This window comes from Mus caroli, chromosome 1 (genome assembly GCF_900094665.2).
Source record: "Mus caroli chromosome 1, CAROLI_EIJ_v1.1, whole genome shotgun sequence".
In the NCBI taxonomy this organism is placed as follows: Eukaryota; Metazoa; Chordata; class Mammalia; order Rodentia; family Muridae; genus Mus; species Mus caroli.
The window spans coordinates 178,409,596-178,427,371 of record NC_034570.1 but is presented as its reverse complement, the minus strand read 5'-3'; the positions used below and the strand labels follow the sequence as shown (position 1 = coordinate 178,427,371).

The following is a 17,776-nucleotide window of genomic DNA, read 5'->3' as shown; positions in this document are numbered from 1 at the left end:
TTAATATTTTGACACTACTGACTGTTATTAATAAGCTGGTGACGGTTCCCATCATCCTTGTACAGGAAACATCTAGTCGAGGCTTGTGATTTCGAAGGCAGAATATTATCAGAGTGCCAAAAGTCTATTCCTAGCTATGTCATTAACTAGCTGGGAGAGTGTAGACAAATCAATGGCGGTTTCAGAATCTCTTCTTCGCATGTATAAATAAAAAGGGAATAATTTGTTGGGTTGGGGAATAAAATATAGCCAGGCTAGAGGTCAACCTTGAGTCCCCTTACTTAGGTGCTTTTGTGACAGGGTCTCTCATTTGCAGAAGACTCACTGATGAGACTATGCTGACAGGCCAGTGAGTCCCAGTGAGCTCCAGTGAGCTCCAGTGAGTCCCAGTGAGCCCCAGTGAGCCCCAGTGAGCTCCAGTGAGCTCCAGTGAGCCCCAGTGAGCTCCAGTGAGCTCCAGTGAGCTCCAGTGAGCCCCAGTGAGCCCCAGTGAGCCCCAGTGAGTCCCAGTGAGCTCCAGTGAGCTCCAGTGAGCTCCAGTGAGCCCCAGTGAGCTCCAGTGCTGAGATGCAAGCATCTGCCTCGAAACTCAACTTTATTATATATGATTTGGGAACTCAACTCAGGCCCTTGTGCTTGTGTGGCAGGCATCTGAGTGGATGAACTATCTCTGTAGTTCTGGGGATTATTTTTTTTTTAACTTTCTATATCACTGGATAATTTCAAGATGTATAGGATCTGTTACTTGTGAAATCATTTTGAAAGTAGATCATATTAGAGAAATATCAATAAATACTTATCATGGCAAGTGAGAAACTGTTTACAGAGGTTACTCTGGTAGAAAGTATTTAGTCCTATTTTCTTTTTTTTTTTAAACAATTTCATTATATGTTTATATTTTAATAAATTAATTTGAGTTCTAAATAAGTTTAGAGAGTATATGGCTCAAGCATTGCTGATAAAATAGACAACATGAGCTTTCTTAGCTTTAATCTGACAACTGCTTTGTGTCATTTTCTGTAAAATACTGTATTGGAGTATCCAACACGTTGTCATTGAAATTCTAATCTTTATTTTAATTTTATTTTATTTTAGGTATGTGGGGATGTTTGCATGGAGTGCTTGTGGAGACCAGAAGAGGGCATCAGATCCTCTGGAACTGGAGCTACATGTGATTGGTGCACTGCCAGGTGTGTGCTGGGACTCAAACTCAAGTCCTTTCAAAGAGCAGCCAATGCTTTTAATCACTAAGCTATCTCTCTGGCCCTAATGGTTATATATATATATATATATATATATATATATATATATATATATATATATATATGTATATATGTATATATATGTATATATACATACACACACATACACACATACATCGACACACATATATATGTATATGTTACATATATGCATATGTATATGTATATATATATGTAATATATACATGATAACATCTTCAACCAAAAATATCATTTAAGATTTAACATAAACAAAGTATAAGCTCGAAATAATAAAAATAGAAAAATCATGTTATAAGGCTTCTGTGCAAACAATAAGCATTACAAGGTATGTTAAAAGTATTTACAAATAGGAAAAGAATATATCAACTTTTGTGCAAAAATATTAAGGGGGTTTAAAGAAACTACAAATGTATACATACAAAATGTTAATTAAAGTATATGAGATCACAATATTTATAACAAATTTTTAGAGATAATTCAAATACTAGAATTGTCTCCTGAAGTATATTATGCAGTGTCATTTAGAGTGCAGTAAAGAGACTAAAAGCATGGTTTGGAAAATAATATACTAGTTTGAAGTTATGTTTATTTATCATATGGTCTGCAGAATATTCCAACTCCATATATAGGAATGCGTAGCTGTGAATTAGCCAAAGCAAATCAGTAGATTTTAACGGTGTAAAACATAATATAACTAGTGACTGTCTCTGGGAGGTGAAGATGTGAAAATGTTTTTTTTTCTCATATTTTTAAGTTTTCTTTTTTATATTATCCCTTTAGTTGGTAATTTTCTCCATTCCCATAGTTCTGTTTTTCCCAGTTTGTGTTACTCACAGTCACCCAATAGTCTGAAATATGAAATGGAAGATTCTAGAAATATCAATAGAAGCATTTTAAATAACTTTTATCATAGTCTAACACTATATTTATCTTATTTATTATTTTTCTTATATGCTTAATTTGTAAATTAAACTTAATTATCAGTGTTTCCATATAGGAAAACAATGTATGTAGTATGATCCAGTCTTCAATATCCCCTGAGGGTTTAGGGACACTTCCCTTTCGAGAGGGTAAGACTGTGTTGGGGGAACTATCTTCTGTTTAAATTGCGCTTAATCTCAAATGGCCAATACACTAACAAACATGCCACACACACCATTTGAAAGCTACAAGTCCTTATATGCAAATTAAACCTGCCTCTACTTTTCCAATTGCCCTTTCCCATCCAGCAAGTAGTCTACCAATAATTATGCTTTTCCACATGCCTCCAGTGGCACTCTGAACATAGACACCTTCATATCCAACGAGAAGAGAGTCTATAATTTCCTGCAGAGTGCTTTGCAATGTAATTTGAAGATTTTACTCTATGTGCAGAACTGAATGGCCTTCCTTCAGCACAAGAAAAAGCTTTTTTGAGAGGAGAAAGCTACGGGCTGAAAAGATCTGAGAATATAGAAGTAGAAGGAAAGTAATTGATAAAACACCAAATTGATGGTATCAGGCAACAGTTCAGGGAGGTTCTCTAGAAAAAAAGCACAAATGGGGCAGCCAAGTGGAATGATTTCCTGGGACACATGTTTGTCATCCAGATATCTGATGGCTTGGTGAGGACCAGTTTTACTAGTGGCAAAATCTTGATGCTTGGAAGTTTACCAAGTGAGCCAAAGTTTTTAAGCTGTGACATTTGACATTTGGTACTGGGCCCTCAGTCACTGTCATTTTCCCCCAAGGCATATGCATTTCTCTCTTTACATTTTTTTAAGCAAGCAGAGCCTGTCCATCTGGTGTTAAAGTTGGGCATATGATTCCAGACAGACCAGAGAACTTCTCAGTGTTTGTCACTCTGGGTGAGGTGAGGTGGGTCCCCAACCATCTGGCCACCAAGTCAGAGCTCCTCATGACTAAATGTCCCACTCCAAGGAGAAAGTCCACACATCACAGGAAAGAGTGAACACTCCTACCAAAGCCCTAGGTGAGAGGGCCAGATCTGTTCCCATGACATCCAAGGGAGTCAAGACAGAAGACTAAGAAGCAAGCCAAGAAGCTTCGCGAAGGCAAGAGTGGCCTTATCGTGCTGAGAATGAGCGCACTCAGAGGGCTGCTTCTGAGCATTCAGCTCCTCCACGGACAAACTCAACTTCAAGCTAACACACGATGCTTCCTTGAGGGAAGATCTCCCAGGTAGCTGACTGAAGTAAGCAAGCTGTCTTTCCGATTTTATCATGGCCCTGACCGAAAGAAGGAAACTGCATTGCTGTTGGGCATTAACTTTTTGCCTCTGTGGTACAGAGATATTATCTTTAAGATAATTTGCAAAAATGTTGAGAGAATTTTACCTATCAGCAAGCCAAAAGATTCATATAAGATCTCTTGGGAACAATGAAAACTTTGACAAACAAAACAAAACCATTTGAATTTAACCTCTGTGTCTAATCTTTGAAATTTTGCCATACAACTATCCTTCCTTAAAAGCACTGCTACGTGGGTGCTGGGCATTTCTTTGTATCATCTACAGCACTGGGGCTTTTGCCTCCCTCTGCCTATGCTATTAAAGAAAGGGCACCCTAATAATCTAAAGCCTGGGCTCTGTTAATCATGGCATTTTCCTATGGTTTGCTGAACTTCCCAAATCGGATAGAATGACAAAGGCTCTAAGCTTATCCAGATGTGGACTGACAAAGGCTCTAAGCTTATCCAGATGTGGTTTTTGTAATGATGTCACTAGGCTTTACTCCGCAAGCAGAGTCCCCAAAATATACAGTATCTACAACAAGGTTAATGGAAATCCCCACCAAGGGTAAATACTTGAGCAGATTGTGTCATCAGAATATATTTAAACACTATTTAAAAGGATTTTAAACTAAGAGGATTTGATTTTTACACTGCTGGATGAACATACATGTAATACGACGGAGCTGTCAACAAATAACTATAATGCCTTTCTCTCTTCAGGTCCTCCCTAGCCAAATGCATTGTTGCGTTCAATTAGCTTCTTGCATTTGAAGTTCAAACCTGTCTGTCCTGCTCACTGCATGTCTCCATACCTCCACTATTGGGTGATAATCTTATGTTTTGATGTTTTTCTCTTCTAAAACGCTGGTGACTTTGTGGTATGTCTTCTTTTAAAGATCCTTCCTTCCTTCCTTCCTTCCTTCCTTCCTTCCTTCCTTCCTTCCTTCCTTCCTTCCTTCCTCCCTCCCTCCCTCCCTCCCTCCCTCCCTCCCTCCCTCTCTCTCTCTTTTTTTTTGGGGGGGGGAGTGTTTCGAGACAGGGTTTCTCTGTATAGTTCTGGCTGTCTTGGAACTCACTTTGTAGACCCAGGCTGGCCTCGAACTCAAAAATCCACCTGCCTCTGCCTCCCGAGTGCTGGAATTAAAGGCGTGCGCCACCATGCCCGGCTTTGTAGCATCTTTCTTTAATCTTATGTTTCCAGAAGTTGTCCTCAGACTGAAGGGCGTTCTGCTTGGGTTTGTATCTGTTTCTGAGCCTTACGATGGAAAGGCTGTGGAAGATACTGTCTCAGTCACATTGAACTTCTAACCTCCAGTGCATAAAGATGCTCAACTGATAGATTCGGGATGGAATTGAACAGCCAGTTTAAATATATGCCTGAAGGGGATTTCACACTAAGATTATTTATTATAATAGTAATTTTACAATTTTATAACCATAACTATGTGGCTGTGAATAATTCTCTACATTCACAAATGAGTGGCAAACCCCATGCTCAAACCATCACAATTAAATTTGTTATCATACTTAGTTCCAAAACTAAATCTTGAAATAGTTTCCATCCTGATTTTCTACTAGGAAACTAAAGTTTATCAGGGTGTTGGTAACTAAAGTCTGTGGTAGGCAGAATTCTGAGGAATCCTCCAGTCAACACTTACCTTCATACAATTCTGTCCCTCTCAGTGTAGATTGTAATGATTGATTTGGTGAATTTTTTGCAAACTGGTGTCTGATGGACAAGAAGTGAGGTTATTCTGCTGGGCGTCGTCTAATTATGAGCCCTTTGGATTAGAATTTATAGCTTTTTGCATTCATAGGAATACACTGCAAGACAGTGCTGCTCTCCGAGGATTCTTGAAAACAGAGAAAGCTCTATACCATATATGAGATATGTCTTTTCCTACACATGCACGCACACACACGCACGCACACACACACACACACAGAGAGAGAGAGAGAGAGAGAGCGCTACAACAAGTAGGATCACTAAGAGATTAATAGTAACTAATAGCAGAGTAGAACAGTTATAGCACTGTGCTATAGTAAGTGGGCCATGCAGGCCGAAGCCATGCAGAGTAAAACTGAATCATTCCTGTAATACTTTCTAGCTGTTGTTAGGCCATTTAACACAAAGGGGACTTAATACAATGAAAGTTATCCACCACAGGGATGGAGGGAACTCTAAAATGACCTGGTAGTGGCCTCTAGAGTTGAGAAAATCCTTTCCTGAAACCAAGCCCTCTGCTCTACCTCTACAGGAACATAAATTCCTATAAGGGTCTAGAAGACGAGGCTTTCCCAGAGGACCCAAAATCTCCAATTCCTTGATTCTGTGGGACCTGACTTAGGAACTAACTAAATGTATCCAGACCTGTGGCTCTTTGACTTATGAGCACATTCAGAGGTAATACTGAAAGCTGGTTACTGAATCTCTTCTACAGTTACCATGTCAATGAAACTGAGTTCTAACTGCTGGAACATTGTTGGCAGGAATCATCACTCCCAGGCCTGGTGCATAAAACTCTTCAACAATGATCTTTCCTTTTCTTTTTATATCTGTTGTACCAAGGGTGGTAATTTTAGAGAAACCCTAGCAGTCTCATGCTAACTACAGTAGACACTGTATCTGCCTGTGCCCTTGGATAGCTGTAGAGGGAGTAGAATCTAATCACCAAACTTTGTCTGCACTCAGAGATGTTAAGGGAACAAAAACACTAGTTCCTTGTGTTCCTGCAATTACAGACATAGATGTGTGTACATGGACACACATATGTTTTACATTATCCAGGGCTAATTACTATATACTTAATATATAGAATACAAAAGAATGAAGACTACTGCTGTCTCCTGAGATGAAACACGGGAAGAAAAACAAAATGGTGTACATTGCCAATAAAATAAACTGAATTCTAGGGAGTTGGGCTAAAAGGATCGCATGTGCTCATGTCTAGAAGAAAAATATCTGAGCTGAAGATAGACATGAGTGGGGATTATAAAGAGACCTCGTTGAATGTTCAATGACTGTAAAAGTAACCAATGTTTGTTGAAGAAGAGAAAGAGAGATCAGACCAGAGCTTGAGCATGAACAGGGAAATTAGGAAGGCAAAATATTCAGATACCAGGAGAGGGGTGCCCCAGGATCCAAGGAGGACCCAACACCAAGAGAGGGGTATCCCAGGATCCAAGGAGGACCCGACACCAAGAGAGGGGTGTCCCAGGATCCAAGAAGGACCTGAAATTACATGCCATCCATGTTTATTTGAATCAGGAAGAACATGCATGTAAAAGATACAGGTTAGAATGGTAAAGTTTTAGATCTAACTCACGTGTTCTGGGCTAAACCTTTGTTTTGTAAAAGGACATGTTTAATTCCTAAACTCCTGTACATGTGTGAATGTGTTCTTATATGGAAATGGAGTCTTTGAGGCTTAATATGACCTTGATTTAATCAAGTTAAGTCAAAATCAAGGGGTTAAGTCAGTCAACTTAATCAAGTTATAAAACATAATCAAGTTAAGTGGAGGTCATATGCGATTAGGGTTGAGCCATAAATCCAATATAGATTGCTATGTTTATAGGAATGGAGAATATCAGGTAATAGTAGAGCCAAAGATCAGAGTAAGTGGGAGAAAAAAAAAACAAGTTAGAGAACTAGAGAGAGATTATGAGCAAGGACAAGAAGCCTACTGGAGATTGGGGAACACCAAACAGCAGAATGTCAACTAATCGTGGGCTTATCAAAGTTACTCAGTACTGCTCAGGACTTTGGGCACAGGCATGAGGAACACCTATGTACATTTTATAGCTTTTGTTTGAAAGCACTGTAATCATGATAGCACCAGGGAGGTGATACTCTGGAAACACTGTAAATTTTATACCTGAAGTTAGCATAGGAGGAGAGGAAAGGAAAGATGTGAAATATGGACTTAGGTTCAAAGAAAAACATGACCCCTGGACCTAAGGTCCAGGGAGCATCGTGGGAAAGGGGGTTGAAAGACTCTAGGAGCCAGAGGGTCAGGACAGCTACTATTAGGCCATGCATTCTACACATGATAGAGAAGATGCCATCAGGAAATCTCAGCATATGGACACCTAAATGAAACCCGCATGATGATGATACCAGCTGGCATGCCGACAGGGATGATGGGAAGGAAATTTCACAAAGTCCCATCGTTAGATGAAGAGCTGTGACTCATGAGAAAAGATTCGGTCTTCACCATGTTGAACTTGCTGGTTATCTGACCCCATGTGCATACCAGCAAACACATACATAATATGCACTGGAAAAACTGAGTGATATCAGTGGGTTGTATTAAACATGCATGCTCATGTGCACAAAGACCAAAGAGGCCATGAAGTTGAAAGAGAGTCAAGGGGATATGGCAAGAATTGGAGAGCTGAGAAAAAGATGTAGAAATGATGCAAATATCGTGTCCATGTGTGAAACTCTCCAGAAATAAAAATTAATAAGATGAGAAAACCAGATAGTTTACTACAAGAAAATTAGCCAAAGAGTGTAAAGACGGGCAATTTGTGTGGGATGGGAAATGAATCTGTGAGACATGAAGTACTTCAAGGTGAAGAAAAAGTTCTGGATTCCAGCCTGAGGGAAAATAACTCAAAAGTACTCCATGGTCTCCATGGACCAGGGCTGGAAGGATCTAAAGGTTGAGATTGCCTGCCTAGCCTTCATGGAGAATTCAAAGACTTCGGGGCTGGGGAACTTTGAGTCAGGGAGGGCATGCTAGCACATTTAGATGAGCAGGGGTAGGATGTTAGGAAGGGTAAATTATGTGTGAGAAAATAACCTCCCATACACAAGAGACATGGGCCTTACAGAGTCAGTGAGTAGAAGAATGTTCTGGAAAGAAAGATGAATGGTGGGCAGAAAGCAGAGGCTCTGCAGACTATATCCACGGTTTCTGAACTGTAGTATCTCTCAAGCTCCTCCTACTGAACAGAGGTGATGTGAGGACAAGGCCTTTGACTCTTTTGTCTTCTCTGAAGTCCTTAGAGATTATTAAAGACACCCAACAATTGCCAAATTAATGAATCACTTCATACTGTCCCCAACTGCCCCCACAGTCAACTTTAGCTGTCGCTGAATGTGGACACTTTCAACTGACTTTTTTTCAAAGAGTTGCCTTATCTTGTTCTAATAAGTAAATTTGTGATGGAAGTGTGAAGAATGTTAATTATGGTATCAAATACACAGCCAGACACTCCTCTGAGAATAGAGCTTATGGGGAACTCAGAACCCTATCCCCCACACCCCCCGCCATGCGCATGTTGAAGTCCCAGCCCTTACAGCCTCCTGAGATGGCTGGAAATAAGGGCCTTCATTTATAATTGGTTAATATGAGGCCATTGGGGGAATACCAGGGTGGGTATTCCCATGGAAGTGAAAATTTAGAGGGGGTGGGGTGTGGCACGGCATGACAACAGAAACAGTTATCATGGTAAGATCCGAACAAACCAATTAGCTTTAAAGACAGCAAATCACAGAAACCAGAAGCAAGGCTCGGGCCATCGCCCTACAGAGAGGCAGTGGCAACAGGTGCTGCGGCCACCTGGATCTTAGACATGACTACCCAGAACTGTGACATAACCTTCTGGAAGGAACACAGTTTGAGGCACTCTTTTACAGCAGCCTACCAAACTAACACAAGTAGTTAAAATAATTTTTTTGCTACTTATGGGGTGATTAAATGAAAATTTCTAGGAAGCGACATGAACAGCCTACCTCATTAAAGCCATTTACCAGGTTTAGCATATTAATTACTTCTGAATTATGCATCAGTACTTATTTACTTCAAAATATTAATTTACGGATTCCCAATGATTTTTTTTTCAATTTAATTCATTTGAACTCGATCCAATAAAAGTTTGTGAGATGTCAACTCTGTCCTAGATGGTAGATACTACAGATTATGGAAATTAGTAATGATATAATGATTGTATGTGGCCTTAAATTTGTGTTTTGCACAAAGATGTACCCTATTTAAGATTGGTTTATGCAGCAGAATACATTCAGATGGCAAATGTGTATGAAATGACCTGGAGAGTTTGGGAATCAGAGGAAAATGTGGGAATGAATGTAAGTGATGTGTGCTTAACATCTCAACAGCGACAGACAGTGCTGATGTACAGCGTGTAACTCTGGTACTGTCAGAAGCAAACGAGTGACGCTATCAGTAGAACTCAATATCAGAGGAAAGATTAGGAAGAAGCAGAAGTCAAACACTAATCTATATGTGCCATCAGACTTCTAAAATGTCTCTTATACCAACTTTATCGAGTACATTAAAATGGAAAATGCCAAACAACAAAATATAACAGCAGAGAATTTAAAACATGAGATGACTCACTCACAGAAAAGAAGAAACAGGTTGGGGAGACTGGATTTCTAGAAAAATGATCGACACACATGCCTGAGGACCCAAGTTTGGATCCCCAGAACCCACATGTAGAAGGTAGGTGTCATGTGCCTATGACCACAGAGCAGTATGGGTAGACATCGAAGGATACCTGAGGCTTGCTGGCCAGCTAGCCTAGCCCAGACAATAAGCCAAAAACCAGAGATAGAGATAGGTAGGTAGATAGATAGATGATAGATAGTAGATAGATAGATGATAGTTAGAGACTGCCTCAAGAAATTAAAGGCAGAGAGCAATTGAGGTGAGAGAGTTGATAGGGACCTCTACATGAACATGCTAACAGCTTCACTTCCATGTACAAGAGAGAGGGAGGAGGAAGGCAAAGAGGCAAAGAGAGAAAGAAGGAGAGAGAGAGAGAGAGAGAGAGAGAGAGAGAGAGAGAGAGAGAGAGAGAGAGAGAGAAAAGAAGGAGGGAGGAAGGGAAAAGGAAGGAAGGATAAGGAAAAGGCAATTGCTAAAATCCTATTACTAGGAGAAAACTCTTCAAGCTTAGGAGTGTATATCTTCATTTGTAAATGCAAATGTCACATACATTCATCCATATACAAATATGCAACCACATCTACATGCCATTAAAGCACACACATATTACATCCTGTGTGTTAGAATGCTTGTATACTGTGTCTCTAGATTAGACTTTAGCTCCAGCATTGTAAGCCTATGGTCACGATATTCTATCACTGAACACTGAGAACAGTGGGTTTGGTTCCTCTGCAGCCATGCACAGGCTGGTGACTTACCATGCTGGTCCTGAGTGCCTAGCTGAAACATGATGAGCTTCTAGATTAGACCTGGAAGGGGAAAGTATATATGTCTCATTTTACACAATTTCAGTAGAAGTGAAGAACTGATACTCTCTTAGCAGACTCTGCCTGGAGTCAGAAGGTTCTGGCCTGTGGGTACTACAATAAAAAGATCACGTGACTGGTTTACTTTCCACCCAACATTCAAAACTGGCCAGTGAAATAAGCAAACTACATTGGGCTCTACTCAGATTTAGCACACAGCCAATTTAAGCTGTCGTAGACAAGACATGACTGCTATACAAACCTGGGTGTTCCATAGTGGTGATAATGCTGTTGATTGATTTGGAAAATAGCTGTTTGTATTGCAATCAGACAAGAATATTCACCAAGCTGTTTCCTTAACACACACTCTTCTAGAAGACTCTCTAAGAGTTAAAAATCACAAAGTGAAGTGATCAGCAGGCTCTATTTGTCAAGGTCTCCATACCACCACTTCTGCATTGAACTTCTCTGCTCTTGTAACTTTCTCTTACTTCCACGATGCCTCTAAAGTCCCTCCCTGCACAAGTATCCTTTCATACCATTTAGGAGCACAAAACTGAAGTCAACACTTCATGTGTGAATAAGGGAGCAGATCTTAAAATATAAATACACGTAATTTATTTCCTCACACATCAATGCCTTGTACAGTGAAGCGCTTGCCTGGAAGAATGAGCCTTAGTTACAGTGTCTACAGCTAAGCTTGAAGGGTAGTTAAGCATTCTGTACATGCTACTTCATTTCTTTTGATCCTGTGCCTCTCAGGCAATGTGGCTCTTTTGAAGGAAGCATGAACCCAAGGTGCCAAGGTATGGAGCCATATCCTGAGGAACAGCTGTGGGGCTTGCTCACAGTCAATTGCTTCATAACATGACTGGTAAAGGTTCCCAATACTTTCACAGCTTTTTTGTTTCTGTGTATTCTATGGCATAAGAGAAAGTACGCCGTGACTTACAGATGCCATTTTAATTTTGTCCAACCATCCACACTTGCTCTGCCTTACTAATACTCAGACTCAGGGCTAAGGCCCAAACCTTTCGTCAGGGGTCTTCTCTGTCGCACTATGTACAAGGGGTACCACTGCACTGCTGTACTCAAACTGTAGTATCAGAGCGAGGGATTCAACTCAGACACTAGAGTGCTTCTTCAGCATGCATGAGGCCCTGGTTTGATCCCAGTACTACATGAAGAATTCATGACCCCCTACAATTCCAACAACGGTGCAGAGGAGGTAGAAGCAGGCATAGTAGGAGTTTTCGGCCATCCTCAGTTCCATAATGAGTTCAAGGTCTGTGTAAAGAAACTACTAGTAAAGCTTTACTATATCTATACAAACCTACTAGTAAAGCTTTACTATATCTATACAAACCTACTAGTAAAGCTCTACTATATCTATACAAACCTACTAGTAAAGCTTTATTATATCTATTTATACAAACCAATAGCATAAAGTGATCTAATGCTGCTTAAATTTGTAGAGTATTGATGAGGTTCCATCTAACACATGGCTAGAGGAAACTAGCCTTTAATTTTCTTCTTCTTTCTTTCTTTTTTTTTATTGTGCCACAAAGAATACAGCTCCATGTCCAATAAATTCCTTGTCGTAAGACTGAAGTGTTTGATACATTCCAGACGAATGTTTCTAGTTTGTTTGGTTTTTTTTATATGTGGTACTGTTTGACCTTGACAAATAAGATCAAAGAAAAGTTGTGGTACTTTTAGTAGGTTAAGGATATAAATACTTAACTACCTGACTTTATCAGAATTTCACCCGACATTTATTCCCCAGCCCCTCTGACCTTTCCCCCACCTCTTCAACATTTTCAAGGTTTTACCTATCTTTTCTCTCTCTCCCTGGACCCTTGGGGCTCTCAGAGTCTGAACCACCAACCAAAGAACATACACAGGCTGGTCCTAGGCCTCCTTGCACATATGTAGCAGATGTGTAGCTTGGTCTTCTTGTGGGTCCTGAACAACTGGAGCAGGGGCTATTCTAGGGGCTATGCCCATACATGGATATGTTCTGCTAGCTGGGCTGCCTTGTCTGGCCTCAGTGGGAGAGGAAACAAGTAATCTCATAGAGACTTGTGTGTGTGTGTGTGTGTGTGTGATACTCAGGGAGTCCCAACCTGCTCACAGGCGAAGCAGGAGAGAATGGGGGAAGGGTTGTGGGAGGGGGTGACTGGGAGGAGGCAGTGAATGGGATATAAAGTGAATATGTAAAAAAATGAATAAGTAAAATTAAAAAAGAAAAAGATCTGAGCTCACAGCCTTCTACTCCAGCCAACATGCCTGTTATCCACTGCCTTGCTGTCCCAAACATTATATACTCTTATCCCTCAGGAGCTGTAAGCCCAAAAAAGAGCTCTTTCTTCCATAAGTTGTCTAAGCCATGGTGTTTTATCACAGCAAAAGTGGCCTAAGACATGGGCCTGGGCAAGCATATGTGTTAAAACTGAGATCAGGCACCTTATTAAAAAGAGTCCTCACTGCCATTTCTCCATTGGCGGTCTAGAAACCAGCAACAACTATAGTTTGGGTTGTGTCACCCAAGACCAGCTTAGATGACAACAGAACAGTTTCAGGCTTCATTCTTGCCAACTTTCTGGCCAGTTTGTCGCACATCCTTCTGACTTCCAACAACATGCTGCTGCTGTCCTTCAAGGCCCCAAGGGCTTCTCTGAAACATTCCTTCAAACTTCTTAAAGGTTGTCTGTTTCTGGTAGGGTGCCCCTTTACAATGAGAATGATCTGGTTGGCTACCGCTTGGATCGTCACCATCCATCACCACACTTTCTGGCCTGAACTCCAAAGCAGTCCTGGGATGTTGAATGCTCTCACAGAGGGCTCCTATCTTCTACCTAGTCACAGATGTACCACACACACATCCAAGTGGCTCACTGTAGCCCTGTTAGTATTATCAGTATGAGTTCTTCAATCTTTTGATAATGCTTTTAATCAGAAGTTTTAAAAGCACAATTGCTTTTAACTCAAAATTCTTTAAAAAATCTGTCATGGGACAGAAATAAGAGATTAATGGATATCTTGCAGGAAAGATAAATGGGACCACCAGAATACCACAAAACTGGGGGGAAATTAATTGAACCCTTACTTTTGATAAATATTTATTTTTTGCAGAAGAAAAATGCATACTAGTTTAAGCTGTCATTACACTAACCTACATCCTATTTTTCATATTATTAGTAATACATAATGTGGTAGTTTATATTCAAAAATAAAACCAGAATGTATATACCTCATGTATTTATCCAGAAATACACCAAGGTTACTATGGTTACGAAAAATCCATTACCTTTGAATATGGAATGAAAAAGTTTGACTTAAAGTGTGTGCTATTTATTATAGCAAACATCAACAGCCTTCGGGAGGTTCCCTAACTGGATTCATTTTTCAGTGTCAGAGCTGACCCAGTGTATTACAAGCTTATGGCCCATGCAAGGCAAAAACTCGAACTGTGTGCATTTTTAAATATAGTTTGTACTGACCCAAGGAGCAGCGGTGCTTCTGACTTTTAACGCTTCATATTTAAGAGAAAGAAGGAAAAAAAAAACCCTCAGAGTACCCAGAGGCTAAGTGGCTACTGTGTGGACTGCCCTTCTTCAACCTCAATCTCCCTCGCCAACTAGTAGGCCCATTCCCTATGCACGCTAGGGATTTGCCTGCTCAACTGCAGATGTTAAGAGAAGCCACAAACAAGTGGAAGAGGGGGGAGAAACATTGACACTTTGAATAGGTAGGAAGGGCCACTGCCTCATGATATGGAGGGAGGCTTTAATGCAATAGAAAGCAAATGATTCTAAAGTGCCATTGGCCTTGGCCAAGAAAACTTTAAGAGTCCTTGCCGCTTGTGAAATTTAAAAATTTTTCTTGTACTATTAATGTTGGGTCATCAAGAATAACTAGATGTTTTAAAGTGAAATATAATAATAATAATAATAATAAATAATAATAATAATAAACAACCCAGAAATGATGTTGGTGGAACCAGAAGTTACACATGAAAATAATTATCAAACTTTTTTGTTAGTATAAATAAACATGATTTGACAACAATATTTACCACTGATGAATTGTTTGAAAACCAGGTGACAATGTAGAGGCAACCTATTTGCCAAAGTAAAAAAACCAAAAGAAAGTCGTGAAAGCAGAGAGGGTTGGAGAGGACTTAGCTCAAGCAGAATGGATGGGTATGAGCTCATTGTATAGAAGTGTGAAGTTGTCAGAAAAACTAATGGTCTCTAACTCATTTGCACCCCCTTTAAAACATAGCACATTCATATCTACATATAATATAATATTATCACAACAGTTTTTAAAAAGACTAATGTCTCTATGGCTTTATGTGCTCATATAACTCTCTTAGATGAAATATGTTATTAAAATATTCTGAAACAGGGTGCAAGAGAGAAGGCATAGTAATTAAGAGGACTTGTTGCTCTTTCAAAGGACCTGGGTTCAATTCCCAGCACCCACGTGATGGCTTGCAACCACCTGTAACTCCAGCTCTAGAGGCCCCAACACTCTCTTCTGAGTACCTCATATACTAGGCATGTACCTGGTACACATATATACAGGCAGGCAAAATAATCACACATATAAAATGAATTTACTACATCCAATTTTTCTTGAAAATGTATTCTACAGTGTTTAGAAAAAATCTTAAGGATGTGATAGTGTTCAAGGATCCAAAATTATACAAATCCAGAACAAATCCTAACCTCTGACCTGACTGTATTTGGGGACAAGAATTTTATTAAGTGAGGTTATTGACTTATAGCCCTAATAAGTTACTACTGACTGTACAGGAAGAAGAGGAGACAGCAAGCAGGGAAAGGCCCAGTGAGGACACATGAGGAGGCTGTCTTCCTTATGGCAAACAGAAACATCTGAGGACAAAGAGAACCTGCTAACACCAGACCTTGGATTTGGCCTCTCCTCTCTGAGGAACACTTTCAACCATGTAGCACCCCAGGCTGTGGTATTTACTGTGCAGCTTAGAAGATAGACACAGGTGTCCCAGGAATTGCTATCAGGTTCTTTTCTCCTGTTAGATCTGTAAGCGAAAACAAACTATATCCAGCACAAAAAGCACACACCCTGGGACCATGCAGACCCACATTCAACTTGGTTTATCCAGTTACTGACTTTCTTGGTTTAGCTGGACCTCTGTTTTGCTTACTATCAAGTTAATGAAATATGAAATATCCCTCCTCATCTCCTCTGATTTTTTCCTTTTCTTTTTTCTTTTTTTTTTTTTTTTTGTTTGGAGTCAATGTTGTCAGATATTGGTATAGTGACATCTGTTTGCTCCTTGGTTTCTTTTTGATGGAATTTATTCTTTGACCCTACAGCAGTGTCTATTGTTGATCATGAGGTATGTTTCTTGAATGGAGCCCGAAGTATGCTACTCCACAAGATAAAACTGATTCCTGGCAACATTATCAGGCAAAGAACCTGAGCTTAGACAGGTCCAGGCTCTAGGGGAACCTTTTACCACTGAGCATTAAACCAACTCCTATGGACCTGTGATGACGCTCAGGGCTCAGCACACCTCTCATTGTACCGGAGAAGGTTCTCACTGCAGCAGATGGCGATTCACGCAGTGACCTCCAGCTGGCCAAGGGACAGAGAACAAGAGACTCTATAACGCTCAGCTCTAACAGGAACACATGTACCCCACCATCCTCCCAAAGGCTCAGCAAGCATTTCAGAAAAAGAGAGAGAAAGAATGTAATGCACAGAGGTGACTACGAGGAAACTGCCTTCTGGACACGGCAGGGTACTAGACATGTGATCTCACAGTGGTCAACAGCATGCACAAGGCCTGTGCGAGCCCAAGCCAGACATGATCGCAGTATGGAGACGGGAGCTTGTCCTTCCACCCTACCCTAAGCCACATAGCTTTGGCAGCTGAGAGCTTCTGGGAGAGGAAGAGATGGGCTCTGGTAAGTCAATCACATTCCAGAAGAAGTCCACACACCCGAGAGTATTTGGGCTGCAAAAATTGGTTTTGAAGGTTTATAAAGGAGGCAGAGGGTGATTCCTAAATTTGGGTGAGTAAGGAAGACAGGATGAATCAGGGGACGGGAAGGAGGAGAGAAGCGAGCATGCTCAAGACACACGAAACTCTCAAAGAACTGCTGAAAATAACCATTAATAAAGATCAGAAGACTCAGATCCATCTTTCAACTCGACCTTCATCTTCATCTCCATGGTGAAATCTCAGAATGCTTCCTGTCTTTAGCTATTTGGTGGTGACAACATGGGGTACTTGTGAGGAAGCTATAGAAATTCGGTGAGTGATACTGGAAAGTCTGTTCTTTAAACCGAGCATACAGCCTGACCCCACTGGGGAGCTTGGTACTGGAGAAGGAAGGTAATTATGAGCATGCAAAGTGCGCGTGTAGGAGCACATAGGACGCCTGCTGTTCCGGTCCATTGGTCCACTGTGATACCATTTGTGAAGTCTCCTGCTGAAGATCCATCAGTCATTCCACCTTTTATAGAAGTCACTGTGATTTTGCAGGTGGTATTGCAAACTGGTGTGGGCTCTTTAGCCCTTCCCTCTCCACACGGCTTTGCTTCTGGCTTTGCAAAATGTCACCTGATGGTAACTTTGCATATCTGTGAGATATTCACGGCCTACAGGGTCTTGTGTACCACTCCGGTTCATAGAATCGAAGCACTGTGTGTGATCAGTTAGGTTTGTGCTGTGCGTGGGACTTAGAAGCTTTGTGTATGGCTGCAACCTTTCCTTCTTTTCCTGGCTGAATTTCCCTTTTCATTTAAAATAGGATCACTTGTAGTGTAGCGTAGTCTCACACTCAGCTGGTGACCTTCAACATCTGGCCCTCCTGCTTCTATCCCCTGGTTAGTCTCACACTTAGCTGGTGACCTTCAACATCTGGCCCTCCTGCTTCTATCCCCTGCTTAGTCTCACACTCAGCTGGTGACCTTCAACATCTGGCCCTCCTGCTTCTATCCCCTGCATGTTGGGATTCCAGGCATGCCCAGGACTCCTGGTTGAAGTGATTCTGAGGAGTGAACCCAAAGCCAT

General features: G+C 40.8%; 1 protein-coding gene and 1 long non-coding RNA gene across 2 annotated transcripts in view; one reads left to right on the top strand and one right to left on the bottom strand.

The window, feature by feature from the left end:
* Ush2a (usherin) overlaps positions 1–17,776 on the bottom strand; it is a 673,376-nt gene that overhangs the window by 352,575 nt on the left and 303,025 nt on the right. The window lies entirely within an intron of this gene.
* LOC110296847 lies at positions 1,106–15,930 on the top strand. Its single transcript, XR_002378220.1, has 3 exons — positions 1,106–1,190; positions 5,735–5,880; positions 15,525–15,930. It is a non-coding gene; the product is annotated as an uncharacterized LOC110296847 (long non-coding RNA).